Raw genomic sequence first — 20,093 nt, forward strand, 5'->3', positions numbered from 1 at the left:
GAATTTCACTAAATTTAAACACTGTTCCTCCTATAATCTTAAAAAAAATTACTAAATATAAAACAGAGGATAGATCTACCCACTTTACCCATAGCTTTGCCTCAATTTATACTCATAGTACTCACTACCTTGACATATCCAATATTGGGCCTTGACTCTTTAACACAGTCAATAATAAATTAAAATTAAAGTAAGCCTTTGGCACTTACAAATTGGTTTAATAAAATGGAACCTTATGAACCCCAGTTTAAGTACCTGGTTAAAACAATCCTGGGTGCATTTTAAATCATCATGCAAGCAAGACAGCGAAGTAAAATCTTTAAAATGTTGAGAGTTAAAAAAAAAACCCACCAACCTACAATTTTGTATTCTATTAAATTGTGCTTCAAAAAATGAAAGAGAAATAAAGACTTTCAGACAAACAAAAATTGAGGAACTTTGTTTCCAGTGGACATGCCTTTCAAGAGATGCTGTTAAGTTCTGCAGGGAAAAGGAAAAATATATATATAAGAAACTGCAGTCTACAGAAGAAAGGAGGAGTATTAGAGAAGGAATAACTAATGGAAAAATTAAAACTTCCATTTTTTTCCATTTTTAATTAATGTGTCAGATAACATTTTGTTTAAAATAATAGCAACAATACATTCAATGATTATAGCTTATAAGTAAAATGAATGATAGCAAGATACAAGGGACAGCAGAAAGAATTGGAATATTTTCTTATTATAAGGTATTATTTGAAAGTGGACTTGGATTTGAATACTTATAAATATGTTGGAAACTCTAGAGCAACCACTAAAAAATGTTTTGTTTAAAATAAAAAAGGAGAACTGAGAAACAAAAGAAAATGAGATTATATAAAATGCTCAATTAAAACCATAAAAGGTAAAAAAGGACAGGAAGACAAAAACAGGAATAAAGAAGTAAGGTGACAAACAACAGTAAAGAAATACAATAGATATTAATCCAACTATATTAATAATCACTTTAAATATTAGTGGCCTAAATATGCTGATTAAAAGGCAGAGATGGTCAGAGTGTATCAAAAATCAAAAATCGACTATATGCACTTTAAATATAAACCCACTTCAAACATAAAGACACAAATAGATTAAAAGTAAAGATATAGACTGGGTGTGGTGGCTCATGCCTGTAATCCCAGAACTTTGGGAGGCCAAGGCGGGTGGATCATCTGAGGTCAGGAGTTCAACACGAGCCTGACCAATATGGTGAAACCCCATCTCTACTAAAATTACAAAAATTAGCCGGGCATGGTGGTGTGTGCCTGTAGTCCCAGCTACTCAGGAGGCTGAGGCATGAGAATCACTTGAACCCAGCAGGCAGATGTCACAGTGAGCTGAGATCGTACCACTGCACTCCAGCCTGGGTGACAGAGCAAGACTCTATCTCAAAAAAACAAAAAAAAGGAAAGATATAGAGAAACATATTTTATACTAACATTAATCAAAAGTAAGGAGGAATAGCTATATCCATTTCAGGCAGCAGATTTCAGACTAAAAAAGTTATGAGGAAGAGAGAGGCATTACGTAATGACAAACAGATCAATTATCCAAGAAGACATAGCAACACTTAATTGTTTGGACGTAACAACACACCATCAACATATCTGAGGCAAAAACTGATAGAACTGTGAGGAGAAGTAGATGAATTCATTATTATTCTTGGAGACCTCAACATCTCTTTATCAGATATAAACAGATCCAGCAGGCAAAAAATCAGTAAGGACATTATAGAACTCAACAATACCATCAATCAACGGAATATAATTAGGATAGCCTTAGACTACTTTATTCAACAAAAACGTAATACACATTCTTCTCAAGCTCACGTGAAACATCCACTAAGATAGACTACATTATGGGCCATAAAACACACTTTACCAAATTTATAGGAAAAGGAATCATGTAATGTATGTTCTCAGACAATATAGAATTAAACTAGAAAGCAAGAAGATAACTGGAAAATTCCCAAACACTTGAGGATTAAACAACACACATCTAGATGGTATATATATCCAAAATATTGAAAAAATATTTTGAAATAAATGAAAAACAAAAATACAACTTAGGCCAGGAACAGTGGCTAACATTTGTAATCCCAGCACTTTGGGAGGTCAGCATAGGTGGATCATTTGATCCCAGGAGTTCCAGATCAGCCTGGGCAACATGGCAAAACCCCATCTCTACCAAAAAAAAAAAATTAGCTGGCAAGGTGGCAAGACCCTGTAGTTCCAGCTACTGGGAAGGCTGAGGCAGGAGGATTGCTTGAGCCCAGGAGGTGACAGTTGCAGTGAGTCAAGATCATGCCACCACACTCCAGCCTGGGCAAAAAAGTGAGACCCTGTCTCAAAGAAAGAAAAATACAACTTATCAAGTTTTGTGTGACACAGCAAAAGCAGCATATAGAGAAAAGTTAATATCATTAGATGCATTTATTAAAGAAGAAGAAATATCTAAAATTAACCTTTTAAGATGCCACCTTAGGAAACCAAAAAAAAAGAGAGCAAGTTAAGTTCAAAGTAAGCAGAAAACAAGAAGTGATAAAAATTAGAACATAAGTCAATAAAATTGAGAACAGGAAGTCAATTGAGAAAATCAACAATTTCACAGCCACACACTGGGGAAATACTAGGAGAAATGAAAGAATTGGGAAAAACAAATTTAGCATTTCATAATCTAGTTAAACAGCCATTATACTTTGGCTTTCTCCAGTTCTTTCTAGTTTGGGGATTGGGAGGCAACTGTAAAAGGAAAAGAGTATAATTTGTTCCTGATCATGAGAAATGATTCCTTCTCTGCCTCCCTTCCTTGTTTAATGCCACATGACAAATTTATCACTTTTTTTCCTTATAGGAAAGAGAATTATGGGTATGGACAATCATGAAAATATGCTCTGGATATAGATAGACCTTCTTTTCAAGTAAATGAAATTTTAAAACATATTTGTTAAATTGAATACTTATTAATAGTTATTAAATATAATTAATTGTTACATATTTGACATTAGATATTTTAAATTAATATTGGGGCTTTTAATGCATTAAATTTAAATAATTGACTTCCTAATTAATGGAGGAAAACCCCAGGAAGCACAGGGAAGATGTTGTAGGGAGAATGTTGTATTCCAAAACTTCTTTTTAAAAAGTATTTATAATATTTATTAAACTCTTACTATGAGCTTAATAGTGTGAGATTTTCTAAGTGCTTCATAGCACAAATTAATTTCATCTTCACATTAGCTTTACAAGGTAGGTTCTATAATCCCTATTTAACTAACAAGCAAAGTAAGACGCAAGTCACACAGGCACAAAGTGATAGAGTCAGGGTCTTGCCAAAAAGAGCACTGGAGAGAGTATTATTGACTGGGACTAGAGAAAACCATGTCGTTTGGGAGAACAGAACATCCAAATCTTTGCTCATGGAGAAAGCTTGGACTATCTCCCTGTAATGACAATAAAACCCTGGTTAAACAATGTGTTTCTCATTGACTTTAATCTCAACCTTGCCACAATTGACGTTTGCAACCAGATAATTCTTTGCTATGTGGGTTGTCCTGTGCATGGTAGGAGGTTCACCAGCATTCGCCGCCACCGCCTATTAGATGCCAATAGCAATACCTCTCCGCAAGTTATGACAGCCAAACATGCCTCCAGACATTTCCAGATGTCTCCGAGAGGACAAAATCAGCTCTTTTAAGAGAAAACTACTTGAATCTAACCAAAACATTTATTTTGCTTTAATATCTGTGCCTTCAGCCCTCATTAGGTTGATATAGAAAACACTGAAAAATATATGTGAAATACTACATATTTTTATGTACATTTCATAGACACTTCTAACTTTTCAGCGTATTTAAATGAGTAACTTACTGTGAAATACACCAGAAAGTATGCTATATCGCATTTTGCAAATGGGGACATTGAAACATAAATAATTTAAAGACAGCATCGAGTTTGGTAGAAAGAACTCAGACCAGAATTTGAACTTTACACCTGAAAACGTCGATAGCCGACTTTGGGCAAATGTTAAATGTTCTCAATCTCAGTTTTCCTCAACTATCAACTGAGAGTAACAATCTCAGTTCTGCCCCCTCACAAGGCCCTGAGATGGGTTCAATCAAAAGATCCATGTAAAGGTACAAAATGTTACTAGTTTTATCACTGTTGGTTTGCCTGTGGTCGTCCAGAAAAGTAAGGGTTGAGCTGACATTGAAATACCACAACTTTTGGAATAATATTCTCTTTCCTTAGACAAAGTGTGACAAATATGTGGGCCCCACTCTTCTTACTGTGCAGATATCGCCAGTTAATCACAGATTTTCTTTCTGGTGTGACCTCAGAAGTTCTCAGCAGCACAATCCAGATAGCTAAAACCAAAGTTCAGATATTGAGCTTGGGACCAAATCTATTGGCTATCCCTATATTAAAAATGCCATCACGGCCGGGCGCAGTGGCTCACACCTGTAATCCCAGCACTTTGGGAGGCGGAGGTAGATTACGAGGTCAGGAGATGGAGACCATCTTGGCTAACACGGTGAAACCCCGTCGCTACTAAAAATATAAAAAATTAGCCGGGCGCGGTGGCGGGTGTCTGTAGTCCCAGCTACTTGGGAGGCTGAGGCAGAAGAATGGCGTGAACCCGGGAGGCAGAGCTTGCAGTGAGTCGAGATCGTGCCACTGCAGTCCGGCCTGGGCGAAAGAGCGAGACTCCATCTCAAAAAAAAAGAAAAATGCCATCACTTTACTCTGACTCCTTTAGGGACCAACTGCTTTATATCATATTTTTAATGTAATAGATTAATATATTGGTGTTTTTCAGGCACCATTAACAGGTAAGTCAAAGTATAGTTGGCCAATCCAACAATTATCTCAGGCCTTCCAAATTTATAGCCTGTGATAAGTAGAAAATCTCAAGCCTCATTTGGGAGGCAGCCATTAGCACAATAGGTTCTCAGACTTTAGGGGGCATCTGACACACCTGTACAAACATAGATTTCTAGGGACACCCTCAGAATTTCTGATCAGTGCGTCTTTTGTGGAGCTCAAGAATTTGCATTTCTAATACATTTCCAAGTAATTCTGCTAGTCCAGCATTTCTCTGAGAACCACTGAAAGATTCCTGGTCTTAGAGTAAGAAGATCTCAGTTTGAGAAATCCTTCTATTTTTTTAATAATATCTGTAATCTTGGGAAAAAATCCTAAGCCTCCAGGTTTGAGTTGAGTTCTTTGTAAAGTGGTTAATGAAGACTGATCTGTTTACCTCATAATGTCATTTTGAAGATGATTTCTCCAGAGGATAGAGTTCAGGAGGAGAAATAGAATAAATTATGAAAAGGGTATGGAAAAGGCTTACAAACAGTAAGTGTTCTAGATAAGAAAATGCATATTAGTGCTTTTGTTGTTAGGGAAGATGCCTGTTTATCATTTTTTAATGTATACATAATAGTTGTACATAATTATAGGGTATATGTGATACTTTGGTGCATGCAAACAACGTATAATGATCAAATTAAGGTAATTAGGATATTTATCACCTCAAACATTTCAAGTCTTCTCTTCTAGCTCTTTTGAGATACACAGTATATTGCTGTTAACTGCAGCCACCCTATAGGTGCCTTTTTAGCTTGAAGTTCAACCAGCTGTTTATGGAACCACCTCCTTCTCAGGCCTCTGGAGGGCTTGCTCTCCTCTTTGCAGTGATGGGCAGACTGCAGCAGGAAGCTGCGTGAAACATGCCCGGCCTCTACGCAACTCTACCACAGCTTGCTGAGGCTTACCCACAGTCTACATGAAGTAAATGTTTTCAGAATATTCTACGTGTTTAGCCTAAGGCATTGTTCCCCTTTGCCGGTCTACAGGGACTAAAGAAACACCGTCAATCAGAGATGATCTAGGGTGGAACCATTAGCCATTGGCAGTTTTGCTAGTGACTCATGACAACAGCTTGCCAGGGGGAAGGGGAAGGGAATCATCTGGAAAACACCCTTAATAAAACTGAAAGAAACATTCTGGGAAAGAGGGGAAAAAAGTGAAAATAAAGGCAAAACAAAGGCAAGGTCTCCTTAGGATCCCAGGAAGTCCCGACTCAACATTTTCATTGACAGTGGAAAGAACCTAGAGCTTGAAGTTCTAATTCCTGCCTCTGCCACTTATTGGCTGAATGCCACTGGAGATGTCTCTTCCCAATTCTCATAATTTAAAAGCCACACAGAGGCAGAGAACATCTCCGTCTTTTTCAGAGTTGTATTCTCAGTGACACACATAGATTAACTGCTCAATAAATATTTATTTAATGAACAGATGAGTAACTTAGCAAACCTCTCTTCGCTTCAATTTTCTTATTTGTTAAGTAGCATTACGAATACATAGACCCTAGGGCCATTATAAATAGTCGATGGGCTAACGAACACTACACAGAACACAGGAGGTCCTCAATGAGTAGAGGCTGCAATGAATGGAAATGAATATACCAGTGAAGATATTTTTGTTCATAATCAAATGGCTTATTCATTTCATGTACAGGCATTACCTTAAGTCTTTTTAGTAGCATGTTTTGATTATCTTTTAATAGTCCTAGAGGGAAAAGAATTAACCTAAGGAAAATGTATCACTGTTTTAGCTTTAAGCTCATGTCATAACTAATTGCTTCTAATATGACAAACAGAAACTAGTTTATTCCCTAGACAACCATACCTTAATTCTAAATTTAAGATAACTCTGTTAATTTTTGTCAATTACATAATTTCTGGAACTTCATGAGGATAGGGTTCAGGAGGAGGACTTGAAAAAAGATCATCTCAGGGTTTTGAAAGAAGATACAATCAGCAAGCCTGAGAAATCATAGCTGATGACTAAGTCCACAGTCTGCTCACAAAATGTAGAGTTATAGCTCTTGCTCTCACCACTGTCTCTGATGAGTCTGAAGAATTGTGAATCACTAGAAGTCTCTACTTCTTTAAATGTCTAGAAAGACTGTTCGAATCACCTGGAAAGCTTGCCCTTTTTTTTTTTTTAATCTAGAAGACAATGAAAAGTTGCTCTCAGATTAGACCCATCTGTTCCTTTACTCATTCATTCAACTCTTATATATTAATTCACTGACTTTTAGGTACTGGGAATAATTTCTGAGAGTTATCTGTCATTCTGCATCTCTTGCAATGCAGATCAACCACCAGGAAAGTCTATGCCTGGAAGTTCTGGGGACCCTGGGGTAGTATCTCAGATACCCTCATGAACAAGTTCAACAAGATAGCCTGTGATGTTGGACATGCTTCCTCTTTTACTCTGGTTCCTCTCTAATGGATCTGCTGCCTTTGTCTCCAGAGACAAATATCATCATCTTCCCCTGAAGTCCCCAAGGTACCAAAGCAGGCATTGCTCCAACTTACAGTTACTTCTTTATTTGTATTTGGATGCCAAAGCATGGCCCAGTGACTTTCAAAGTTTTCTGTAGAGTAGTTTTTTACAATTATTCCCCCTAGCACTCTTCTCCAAAAACACTGACATGACTCTATATTTACTGGAGCGGGGCAGCCAGAAGGGTTGACACTCAAAGCTTTTCCTTTCTAAAGCTTAATTTCTCTGATTCTCTTTTCTTGAGGTGACTTCTCTTCCAGGAGACTCCACTATGGACAAATCTGAAGCTCATGCTAAAACACATGTTTCATTTCAAATTATACCTGCTACCTCAGACTTTAGTCCCAGCTTTGATCTTCTCAATGTTTGTGGGCCCAACTTCTATCTAACCATATCTGCTTCCATTGCCCACTGATTCAGGCTTGACTGCCTTTAATATTTAATTTTCTTAGCCTGGATGATCACAGGACCTTGGTCATAATCCCTCCACGTGGAATAGATTTTGTTGTGGTGCCAAAATTAAGCAAAAGCCTGCCTTAAAATCAGCTAAACTTTTTTAAGGTCTATTGTATCAAATACTGTGCTAATAGTAAGAAGAAACATAGTGTGCTTACTAATGCAATGCCCTATGTACCTTGCATTAATTAACTCAGTTTTCTTTATATCGACTCTATGGGGTTGACACTATTATCATTCCCATTTTGCAGATGAGAAAACCAAGGTGCAAGGAGGTCAAGTAACCTACCATACAATTAGCAAGTGGTGTCCGTAGGATCTGAGCCAGACTGTCTTGCTTCAGAGTTCACATTCTTCACTATACCTCTATTCTGCCTCTTAAAGGGCACAGCACTTTATAAGGGCTATCTCAATGAATCACCATAGCTGTTCCAGATGATTACTCTTTTTATTCCCATTTTATCCTAGAAAAACAAAGGTTTAGAAAAGTTAAGTTCCATGATGATTATTTAGCATAGAAATCGACTGTAATTCAAGTAAGACTGATACTAAAGCCTTTAATCACTTCTCTGTTCTGTGATCACTCATGAATATTTGCCTCTTTAGCCCTTTCAGTGACACTTCAAACCAGGATTTCTCAAACTTAAGTAAGGTCTAACATTGTAAGACATATAAAAGGAAAAACATATTTTGGATCCCCAATGTTGATTTAAATTATTCTTATTTTGTTATGTAAAGATGCACAAATATCAAGCTGGATATGTATTTTCTATGTTTGCAGTTCTCTTATGACTGCAAAAACAAAATTAATTTATAAATTAAATAAAAATAAAGCCAAAAAATCAAAACAACTTCAATTAGCATAGATAATGTCAAGTTGTATTTCAGAGCAAGGTTTTGATGGACAATCTTGCCCTGGAATGACCATTTCAATGTGACCATGTTATTGATTGCTATGGACAGTTGTTTTGAGCTTAGCACTCCTGACTGCCATATATCTTGTGATACTGCCATCTCCCACCCGTTGTCTTTAAGCAATGAGAAGCTTTTGTCCATACAATGTCATTTGACCTTCACATGGCACAAAGACAATAGTATAGTAAACACATCTCTGTTCTTATATAATTAGCCTACAGTTGTGAAAATAGTTTAATTTGGTGTTGATTTGTCCATGACACAGGGCACACATGGCTGGTTTCTTAAGAAACTCCTGTGGAGGGTGAAGACATATTTGATCCATTAATGAACTTCATTAATGAAGGTCACCTAAAATGGAAAGGTTTCTCTGCATCTCTGAGTCTTAAACAGCTGGGAACACTTAAGTATTTTCAACAACAACAAAAAACAAAATTAAAATGCTGTCTCAAAGACCTGTCGATATTGCACGAAATACTGGGTAATGAACCCACACAAACATGCGTGCATGCACGCACACATACACACACACACACACCCTTTATGTTAAATGCCAAATTAAATTCATTTTTAATGTGTTTCACATCAGCTGTGGAAAAGGGGAAATGGGCTTTAAAAAATCAGAAGCAGTTCTGTATGTAAGTGAACTCAATGTGTTAGTACCATTATCAGGAAAAATCACAGCATTTAGAGATTAATGTGTAGTCTTAGGTTTTGATTCAAAATTGAGTTGCATGTTCTGGCATGTTCTGGCTTCTTCAAGAAAGAGCAAATGATCTGGAAGGGGATCAGGTGGAGAATAGTCATAGGAAGTCTTCTTTTTTCTTTTTACTATGGAAGAGAAAGAGCTTATGTCCTATGGAGATGAACTTCTGTAACCACAGGAGGGCTTGAGGCTCCAGAGTAAAGAAAGTTGTGTGACAACTTTATTTCTAGGACTACAAAGTTTTGTAAACAGTCTGGAAAGACTGAAAACACTGTAGTTAAAAGAGTTAACCTTTCATTTTGCCTAAACTGTAAGAAATTGATGGAAAGGGTTGAAATTCAAACCCAATAACATTCTGTTTTCAAAACTGAAAACATTATTTAACTATATTGGATTCATTTCTGTATATTAAATAGTCATGATGATTTTAATAATAGTAATAAACTAATATTTACCTGTATTTTCTATAGTGATCTGTTTACATAGGTTATTTTATTTGGTCCTCTTGATGTCAACAGCCGCATGAGGTGGGAACAATTATCCCCATTTTTATTGATAAGGCAAGTTAGACATAAAGAGGTTAAAGAATTGGCCCAAGGTGACACGTCTCTTAAATGACAGGGCCAGGATTGGAGCCTGGGTCTCTATAATCCCTAAGCCTGAGCTCTTAATCCCTAGCACCAATTTTGCCTTCTGTAAAGTACTCTCCGGGTAATCCAATCCTAATAATATTACACTCTAGCAATTAACTATCCAGCCTGCTTATATTATCGATGAGAAACCTGAGACCCAGAGATGTTAAATGAATTCCTCAAGGTTATACAAGCAGAGATAAAAACCAGGTTTCAAATTCCCCATCCAATGTGTCTTTGGATACATATACTGTTTTTTGAAAAAATAAAAACAACTAGCATTTCTTTGTTTTAAATCTAATTCAATTCCCAAAATTCTGTGTAGCCAGTGGTTTCTTTTTAAATTTCAGTTTCATGTATAAGGAAATGGAGATCCAGAGATGTTAAGTAACTTGTTAATAATCTCAGGGTAGTGACTTGTCAGCTCTAATAAGGATTTCGTACTTAATCATTTCATTTTGGTTTTGGGGGAAAAATAATCAGAGTTAAATACGCAATAGAATTATCCCTGCCCCTTCTTCAGTTAACTTTAGCCAGACATTGTTGTCTCAAGGCTGCAATGCTAGCCACCAAATGACTTTAGCTCCTTGACCCAATTTATTCATCTTTCAATGCCTTCTGGCAGGTTTCCACTTTACCCTAAGCCAGGTCACCTCTCATTTTCAGTCCCTGACAGCCTCTGAAGGCATTTGAGCTTGTGAGTTTATACTGGCCAAGTACTTAGGAAGTAGAGTGCCCAGGCCTGAAAGGGAAAGGGGTTCTTAGGACATAGAGCTTTCAGTGCTAAAACCAGGAAAGAACAGGGCAAACTTCGATAAGTTGGTAACCCCATTATGTAGCCATGGAATATATACTAGATGGGGAAAGGAGTATGAGGATCTAGCTTTAAAAAAAATTCAATCAGTGAATTTCAATATTTATTTATTTCAATATTTCTTTTCTACTCTGTGCCAGACAATTGCTAACCACAAATGACGTGAATAAGGCAGAGAATATGTCTTCAGTGACCTGGCATCTAGTAGAGGGAGATAGAATTAACTTACAAATAAATAACTGTCACCTTAGGCAAAATGAAGAAAGTATTATAGCACTGAAAGCTTAAACTAATGCTTGCGTGTGCTTATTCATAATGGGGTGATATGACCTCCACCTGGGAGTCACTTTATATAATTGAAGTCCCCAGGAATCTGAACTTTCCGCTTGAAAAAAATGACAAGGTCAACACAATGAAGGATATACTGCTAATGAAAGATGCAATTTCTCTAGCTGTTTTTAGGGGAATCTGGCTTTTCATAGGAAATCCAAACCTTTAAGAGGAAAGTCATTCTTATGGGGAAATCAATAATTATGAAGTGATTTTGCAACCACAGTCAGTTTCATGGGTGTGCAATTTCTTTAATTGATTTTACTTAGGTACTAGCACTTTGTTGACATGAGCTAGTTTTCAAGGTGAACCTGTGGAGTAAATGGGTCTGTGACACTCCTCAATGACATTAGCTATGAAAGACAAGTAGCCATTTTAAACAACCTTATTACCATTTTCCAAGCTGCCATTAAGCTTTAAATCATTGCTGGTAAAGCTTTGGAAAACAAGTCAAGTAGAGATTTGACATATATATCTGTACAATAAGCCACATATCTATTTAAAAATTCAATAAACCTTTATTAGTCATTGCTTTGTGCTGGGTGCTAGATATACAAATATGAGTAAGATAAAATTACTGCCCTCAAGAAATGTATAATCTAGTTGGGAAGAGAAAGTAAAAGCAAAGTGCTACAGAATATTGAGACTCACATTTTGATAAGGAGGGAAGAATTAATTCAACATTGGGGTTTCAGAAGAAAGAAGAAAGTAGAAGACTTCGTGGGGAGAGTAACGCTTGAACAGGGAATTGATGGTTCAGTAGGAAAGGCCAGATTTTCAATGTTAACTGATAGAGATGAGGTGAGCAGAGAGCTAAAGGTGCAAAAGATGGAATAAGTTTGGAAAATGGCAAGTAAATCTGTGTGTCTAGACCATCTGTGGTAGGCTGAATAATGACCTCTCTCCTCCAAAGATGTCTACATCCTAATCCGTGGAACTTACTAATACTTTGCATGACAAAAGGAACTTGGTAGATATGCTTAGAAATCCTGAGATCAGGATGTGAAGGACCTCTTCAAGGAGAACTACAAACCACTGCTCAATGAAATAAAAGAGGATACAAACAAATGGAAGAACATTCCATGCTCATGGGTTGGAAGAATCAATATCGTGAAAATGGCCATACTGCCCAAGGTAATTTATAGATTCAATGCCATCCCCATCAAGCTACCAATGACTTTCTTCACAGAATTGGAAAAAACTACTTTAAAGTTCATATGGAACCAAAAAAGAGCCCGCATCGCCAAGTCAATCCTAAGCCAAAAGAACAAAGCTGGAGGCATCACGCTACCTGACTTTAAACTATACTACAAGGCTACAGTAACCAAAACAGCATGGTACTGGTACCACAACAGAGACATAGATCAATGGAACAGAACAGAGCCCTCAGAAATGATGCCGCATAGCTACAACTGTCTGATCTTTGACAAACCTGACAAAAACAAGAAATGGGGAAAGGATTCCCTATTTAATAAATGGTGCTGGGAAAACTGGCTAGCCATATGTAGAAAGCTGCAACTGGATCCCTTCCTTACACCTTATACAAAAATTAATTCAAGATGGATTAAAGACTTATATGTTAGACCTAAAACCATTAAAATCCTACAAGAAAACCTAGGCAATACCATTCAGGACATAGGCGTGGGCAAGGACTTCATGTCTAAAACACCAAAAGCAATGGCAACAAAAGCCAAAATCGACAAATGGGATCTCATTAAACTAAAGAGCTTCTGCACAGCAAAAGAAACTATCATCAGAGTGAACAGGCAACCTACACAATGGGAGAAAATTTTTGCAACTTACTCATCTGACAAAGGGCTAATATCCAGAATCTACAATGAACTCAAACAAATTTACAAGAAAAAAACAAACAACCCCATCAAAAAGTGGGCAGAGGACATGAACAGACACTTCTCAAAAGAAGACATTTATGCAGCCAAAAAACACATGAAGAAATGCTCCTCATCACTGGCCATCAGAGAAATGCAAATCAAAACCACAGTGAGATACCATCTCACACCAGTTAGAATGGCCATCATTAAAAAATCAGGAAACAACAGGTGCTGGAGAGGATGTGGAGAAATAGGAACACTTTTACACTGTTGGTGGGACTGTAAACTAGTTCAACCATTGTGGAAGTCAGTGTGGCGATTCCTCAGGGATCTCGAACTAGAAATACCATTTGACCCAGCCATCCCATTACTGGGTATATACCCAAAGGACTATAAATCATGCTGCTATAAAGACACATGCACACGTATGTTTATTGCGGCACTATTCACAATAGCAAAGAGTTGGAACCAACCCAAATGTCCAACAACGATAGACTGGATTAAGAAAATGTGGCACATATACACCATGGAATACTATGCAGCCATAAAAAATGATGAGTTCGTGTCCTTTGTAGGGACATGGATGAAACTGGAAAACATCATTCTCAGTAAACTATCGCAAGGACAAAAAACCAAACACCACATGTTCTCACTCATAGGTGGGAATTGAACAATGAGAACTCATGGACACAGGAAGGGGAACATCACACTCCGGGGACTGTTGTGGGGTGGGGGGAGGGGAGAGGGACAGCATTAGGAGATACACCTAATGCTAAATGACGAATTAATGGGTGCAGGAAATCAACATGGCACATGGATACATATGTAACAAACCTGCACATTGTGCACATGTACCCTAAAACCCTAAAGTATAATAAAAAAAAAAAAAAAAGAAAAAAAAAAAAACAACAACAACAAAAAAAAAAAAACAACAAAAAAAAGAAATCCTGAGATCAGACTAATATCCTGCATTATCTGGGTGGGCCCAATGTAATAACAAGGGTTCTTATAAAAGGAAGGCTGGAGCATCAAAGTGAGTAGTAGGAGATGTGATAATAGAAGCAATGGGTTGGAATATTGTGAGGAGGGGTCTGTGAGCCAAGGAGTGTAGGAAGCTTTGAGAAACTGACATAGGCAAGGGAATAGATTTGACCCTGAAGACTCCAGGAGGAACACAACCCTGCCAACACCTTGATTTTAGACTTCTGACATTCAGAACTGCAAGTCAGTAAATTTGTGTTGTCTTAAGCCACTAAGTTTGTGGTAAATTTGTGGCAATTTATTACAGCAGCAATAGGAAATTAATACCCCATCCTATGCAGCAAAGTGTCTGATCCTTGAGTACCTGATGAGTTTTGCTAGGGAATTTCAATGTTATTAGTAACATAGAGTCACAAAAGGGCTTCAAAAATGGGTAATAAAACACAGAAGAGTCAACCTTTCCAAAAATAGAGACCATTCAGTCCTGACCCTGGGGACCATCAGACAAAGTCTTTCATTGCTATACCTCCACAGGTTCTTCAAGGACTTAGAAGACATCAATGCTAACTTGAACAATGACTGTTTATGAAATGTTTTGCAATAATTGATGTATATTACATAGCCAAGATCAATCTCAGTGATGAGAAATACTAAACATAAATGTATACCCTTGCCTCAGATAGGAATAAGCAGTAGATCCTTGACTTCACACCAGTTTATTGAATAAGTAAATGTGAATTATAGAAAATGCTGAAGGATAGGAGATTGTTATGCTGCACCTCACACTGATAATCTAGCTAAGCCCAAGAGGGCTGGCAAGCCCCTCAGTGCTGCTTTTTTTGACGTGATTGTAACAAGAAGAATGTAGGGTGATGATAAGAAAATAGGACTGGGACTCTAGACAATTGGATCCTTGTACTCATTCAGTACATGGCCAGCCATATTGATCTTAGCAAGTTAACTCATCTGTAAAATATAGATGCCAAGTTAGATGACCTTTGAGTTTCCATTTAGCCTGTATCCAACCAGTTCTCCTGCTGGAAATGCACAGGAGGATCTCTCTGTTGTTGGCTGTCGTTAATGATGCCTACTACCAACTTCCCTATCAGGATCCAGCTGTTCTGGCCTTGATTTTCCGATATCTCACAACCTAGCTCTTTGTTTCCTTACTCATATCTCTCTTTCCAGCTTCCCTTACTTTCTTAGGAGGAAGTATCATCTTAAACAGCCTGGGTTTTTGAGTCAGCATTAGCTAGGTTTGAATCAGGAGCTACCAATTAGCAGCTGTACAACTTTAGCAGGGTACTTAGCCTCTCTTTCCTTCAGTTTCTTCATTGGTAAAATATAGATAACAAAGTACTTGTCTCGTGGAGCTATTGTAAAGATTGATAGTGATAATACCTGTAAATTACCAAGCATCATGCCACTGACAGAATAATTACTCAATAAATGTTAGCTCCTCTTATCATTGTTATCTTTATTCTAATCCCTAAACTCTAACATGTGAGGCATCTAATGACTATTTTATGATAGGACTGATGGTAGAAACTGATAGCTGATCACCAAACCCATTTCTCCTTTTCTTGTGTATATGATAGACTATATTTCACCCTCTGTCTTGCAATATAAGATGAGCAGAAGGAATGTGAGTAGAAGAAATATGCATCCCTCTAGGCCTTGCTCAAAACCTCCTATGAGACTCTCCATATTCCTTTCCCCTCTGGCTTGAAATAGACAAGTGAGGTGAAATTGGAAGCCACAAATTATAGATTGCAAAATCACATAATTGAAGAAATCTCTCATAAACACTCATTTTGGGGGCTTTATTGCAGAAGAAATAAACTTCAGTTGCATTAAGCTACTGAAATTTCAGGTTATGTCTGTAGAGAGCAGCTGGAGTTACTTTATATTAGAAGTTTTTAATTATTTGGTCTCTTTCTGCAATTGATCAAACTATGAGGAGAAAGAAAAAAAGTTCAATTTGTCTCTCTTTTTCTTTTGTTGCTTTTGCTTTTTGGGTCATATCTAAGAAAAACTTCAGCCTAGCCACAAATATTCTCCTAAGAATTTTATACTTTAGCTGTTATACTGAAATTTAGGGTCCACTTTGAGTTGATTTTTGTGTATGTTCTGAGGCAGGAGTTTAACTACATTCTTTGCATGTGGATATCCAGTTCTCCCAGCACCATTTATTGAAAGGATTATTATTTGTATATTGCCTTGTTTTTCCATGTGCATTAGGCCATTTGCCTTGTTATAAATAAATACCTGAAGCTGGGTTACATATCAAGAAAAGAGGTTTAATTGGCTCACAGTGCAGCAGGCTGTACAAGCATGGTGCTAGCATCCATTTCTGGTGAGGCCTCAGGAAGCTTACAATCATGGTGGAAGGCAAAGGAGGAGCAGGCATCTCACATGGTGAGAATGGGAACAAGAGACAGTGGGGAAGTGCCACACACTTCCAAACAACTAGGTCGTGTGTGAACTCAGAGTGAGAGCTCATTCATCACCAAGGGAATGGTGCCAAGCCATTGATGAGGGATCCCCCCATGGTCCAAATGTCTCCCACCAGGCCCCACTTCCAACATTGTGAATTACATTTCAACATGAGATTGGGAGGAGACAAACATCCAAACTATATGAAGGAATCAGTTGACCATAGATGTATGTATTATTTTGAACTCTCAATTCTATTCCATTTATGTGTATATCTGTCTTCTGCAAGTACCACACTGTCTGGATTACCATAGCTTTGCAGTAAGTTTTGCAATCAAGAAGTATGATTCCTCCAATTTTGCTCTTCTTATTCAAAAGTGTTTTGGCTATGTTGGTTCCCTTGTATTTCTATATGACTACTAGGATCCACTTGTCAATATCTGAAAAAAAACGCAAGCTGGATTTTGATATGGATTTCTTTGAACATATAGATTAATTTGTAGAGTACAGCCATTTTAACAATATTAAATTTTCCAATCCACAAACATAGGCTATCTTTCTGTTTATGTAGATTCCTTTTAACACTGTTTTGTAATTTTCAGTGTAAGTCTTACACTATTTTTGTTAATTTTATTACTAATTATATGAGTTTTTTAATAATATTATAAATTGGATTGTTTTCTCAATTTTATTTTTGCATTGTTATTGCTATTGCATAGAAATATAACTCATTTATGCCTGTTAATTTCATATTCTGTAATCTAGCTGAACTCATTTTATTAGTTCTAATGCGTGTTCTTCCTGGTGTATTTCTTAGGATTACCTACATAAAATGCAGGCCATTTGCAAGAGGAGATAATTTTAATCCTTACTTGGCAATCTGAATGCCTTTTATTTCTTTTTCTTTCCTAATTTCCCTGGCTAGAATCTCTAGTGTTATGTGGAATGCTGTCTTCTTCATCATTTTAGGGGGAAAGCATCCAGTCTTTCACTATTAAGTATAATGCTAGCTGTAGGTTTTTAATAAATGCCCTTTATCAGATTAAGAAAGTTCTGTTCTATTCATAGTTTATAGAGTGTTTTTAATCATGAAAGAGTGTTGGATCTTGTTAAATGCTTTTTGTTGCATCTATTGAGATGATGAGTGGTTCTGCTCTTTATTCTATTAATATAGCATATTACATATTACAAAATTGATTTTCAGATGTTAAATCAACCTTGAATTCCTTGGTTAAATCTCACTTGGCCATAGTATATAATTATTTTAATATGCTTCTAGATTCAGTTTGCTAATACTTTTTGGGGACTTTGTGTCTATATTTGAAAAGTCTGTAGACTATAGTTTTTTATGAGGTCTTTGGTTTTGGTTTGAAGGTAATAGTAGCCTTGTAGAATGAATTGAAAAATAATCCTCCCTCTTTTTTGAAAGAATTTGTGAAGGGTTGGTATTATTCTTTAAATGTTGGGCAGAATTTACAAATGCTGTTATGTGAGACTCTGATTTTATTTGTGTGATTTAATTACTAATTCAATTTTCTTATTATAGGTCTGTTCAGATTTTTTTATCAGGTTTTTTATTAATTCTATTTCTTAGAAAAGTTTTAGATTTAGAGAAAAACTGAACAGAGGCTATAGAGTTCCTATATATCCCCACACACAGTTTATTCTGTTATTAATAATTTACATTATTATGGCATATTTGGTACAATTAGTGAACAAATATTAATATATTATTATTAACTAAAGTCCATCTTTTATTCTGATTTCCTTAGTTTTTACCTAATGACCTTTTTCTACTCCAGTATCCCATTGAGAAAGATATCCTATTGCATTCAATCCAATCATTATGTCTTTTTAGATTCCTCTTGGCTGTGGCAGTTTCTCATAGTTGCCTTGTTTTTGTTTTGTTTTGTTTTGAGACAGAGTTTTGCTCTTGTAGCTTGTTGCCCAGGCTGGAGTGCAATGACACCATCTCGGCTCACTGCAACCTCCGCCTCCCGGGCTCAAGCGATTCTCCTGCCTCAGCCTGCCGAGTAGCTGGGATTATAGGCATGCATCACCACACTGGCTAGTTTTTTGGGTTTTTTTGTTTTGTTTTGTTTTTAGTAGAGACAGGGTTTCACCACGTCGGCCAGGCTGGTCTCAAACTCATGACCTCAGGTGATCCACCCACCTCGGCCTCCCAAAGTGCTGGGATTACAGGCGTGAGGCACCACACCCAGCCCTTGCCTTGTTTTTGATGACCTTGACAGTTTTGAGGAGAACTGAACAGGTACATTTGATTTCAGAAAGAACGTGTACGAGTCTCAGAGTCAAAACAGACTCTCCTTATCTTGTAAAAAATAAAGTCTATGCACGACTTATTACAGAGGCCATTATACAGTAGGTACTTTACAAAATGGTCCCTTAATTCTATTGCATCTTATGTTATTTGCTTTATCGTGAATGCTTATTTTTTAACTTTTTCTTCACAATAAATCTGTCCTTTTCTTTAAATCATGAACCATAAAGTTTCCCCTCTGAAGTGCTTGATTCAGTGTTAAGCTTGTGCTGTGTGTCCACCATTAATGTGGTGATTAATTATTTCAGAAAAACGAAGGTCCTTTATCCTACTACTTGAATTCCTTAGGCATTTAGAACTCAGAGATTAATTTCTTACAGGATAGGAAATATATAACACATTATAATTCTCACTGGGTGCTTATATTTTAGTTTGAATGAGTTATCTGATTCTATCTGTTCTATCAAAATATATGGTATCTATTAGTCTGTTCTCACACTGCTAATAAAGACAACCTGAGACGAGGTAATTTATAAAGGAAAGAGGTTTAATTGACTCACAGTTCCACATGGTTGAGGAGGCCTCACAATCATGGAGAAAGGCAAAGAAGGAGCAAAGTCATGTCTGACATGGCAGCAGGCAAGAACATGTGCAGGGGAACTCCCCTTTATGAAACCATCATATCTCATGAGACTTATTCACTGTCACAAGAACAGCATGGGATGGACCCGCCCTCGTGATTCAATTACCTCCCACCTGGTCCCTCCCACAACCTGTGGGAATTATGGGAGCTGCAATTTGAGATGAGATTTGGGTGGAGACACAGCCAAATTGTATCATGGTATAAGTGGTAGACTCATTTGCTAGCTCCAATATTTTCTCCCCCAGTAGCATGATCCTTGCCAAATGACCTTGCAAGTCTCGTCTTTTTTTTTTTTTTTTTTTTTTTTAGAGACAAGGTCTTGCTCTGTCACCCAGGCTGGAGTGCAGTGGAACAATCACAGCTGACTGCAGCCTCAAACTCCTGGGCTCAAGCAATCCTCACACCTCAGCCTCCTGAGTAGATGGAACTACAGGTTCCTGCCACCACGCCCTGATAATTTTTTTTATTTTGTAGAGACAGGGCTTGCTATGTTTCCCAGGCTGGTCTGAAACTCCTAGGCTCAAGCAATCCCTCCACCTCAGTGTCTCAAAGTGCTGGGATTATAGGCATAAGCCACCACTCTCAGCCTTTTCATTCTTATCTCAGTCAGTTCAGGCTGCCATAACAGAATAGCAGAGATGGGATGGCTTAAACATCAGAAATTTATTTTCATAGTTCTTGAGACTAGGAAG

General features: G+C 37.2%; 1 long non-coding RNA gene across 1 annotated transcript; it reads right to left on the bottom strand.

Moving 5' to 3' along the window:
- Positions 1-3,034: 3,034 nt before the first annotated feature.
- LOC134737248 (uncharacterized) lies at positions 3,035-19,413 on the bottom strand. Its single transcript, XR_010121946.1, has 3 exons — positions 19,319-19,413; positions 8,121-8,295; positions 3,035-4,732 (listed from the first exon to the last, which is right to left on the bottom strand). It is a non-coding gene; the product is annotated as an uncharacterized lncRNA (long non-coding RNA).
- Positions 19,414-20,093: the final 680 nt, after the last annotated feature.

This window comes from Symphalangus syndactylus, chromosome 7 (assembly GCF_028878055.3).
Source record: "Symphalangus syndactylus isolate Jambi chromosome 7, NHGRI_mSymSyn1-v2.1_pri, whole genome shotgun sequence".
Lineage (NCBI taxonomy): Eukaryota > Metazoa > Chordata > Mammalia > Primates > Hylobatidae > Symphalangus > Symphalangus syndactylus.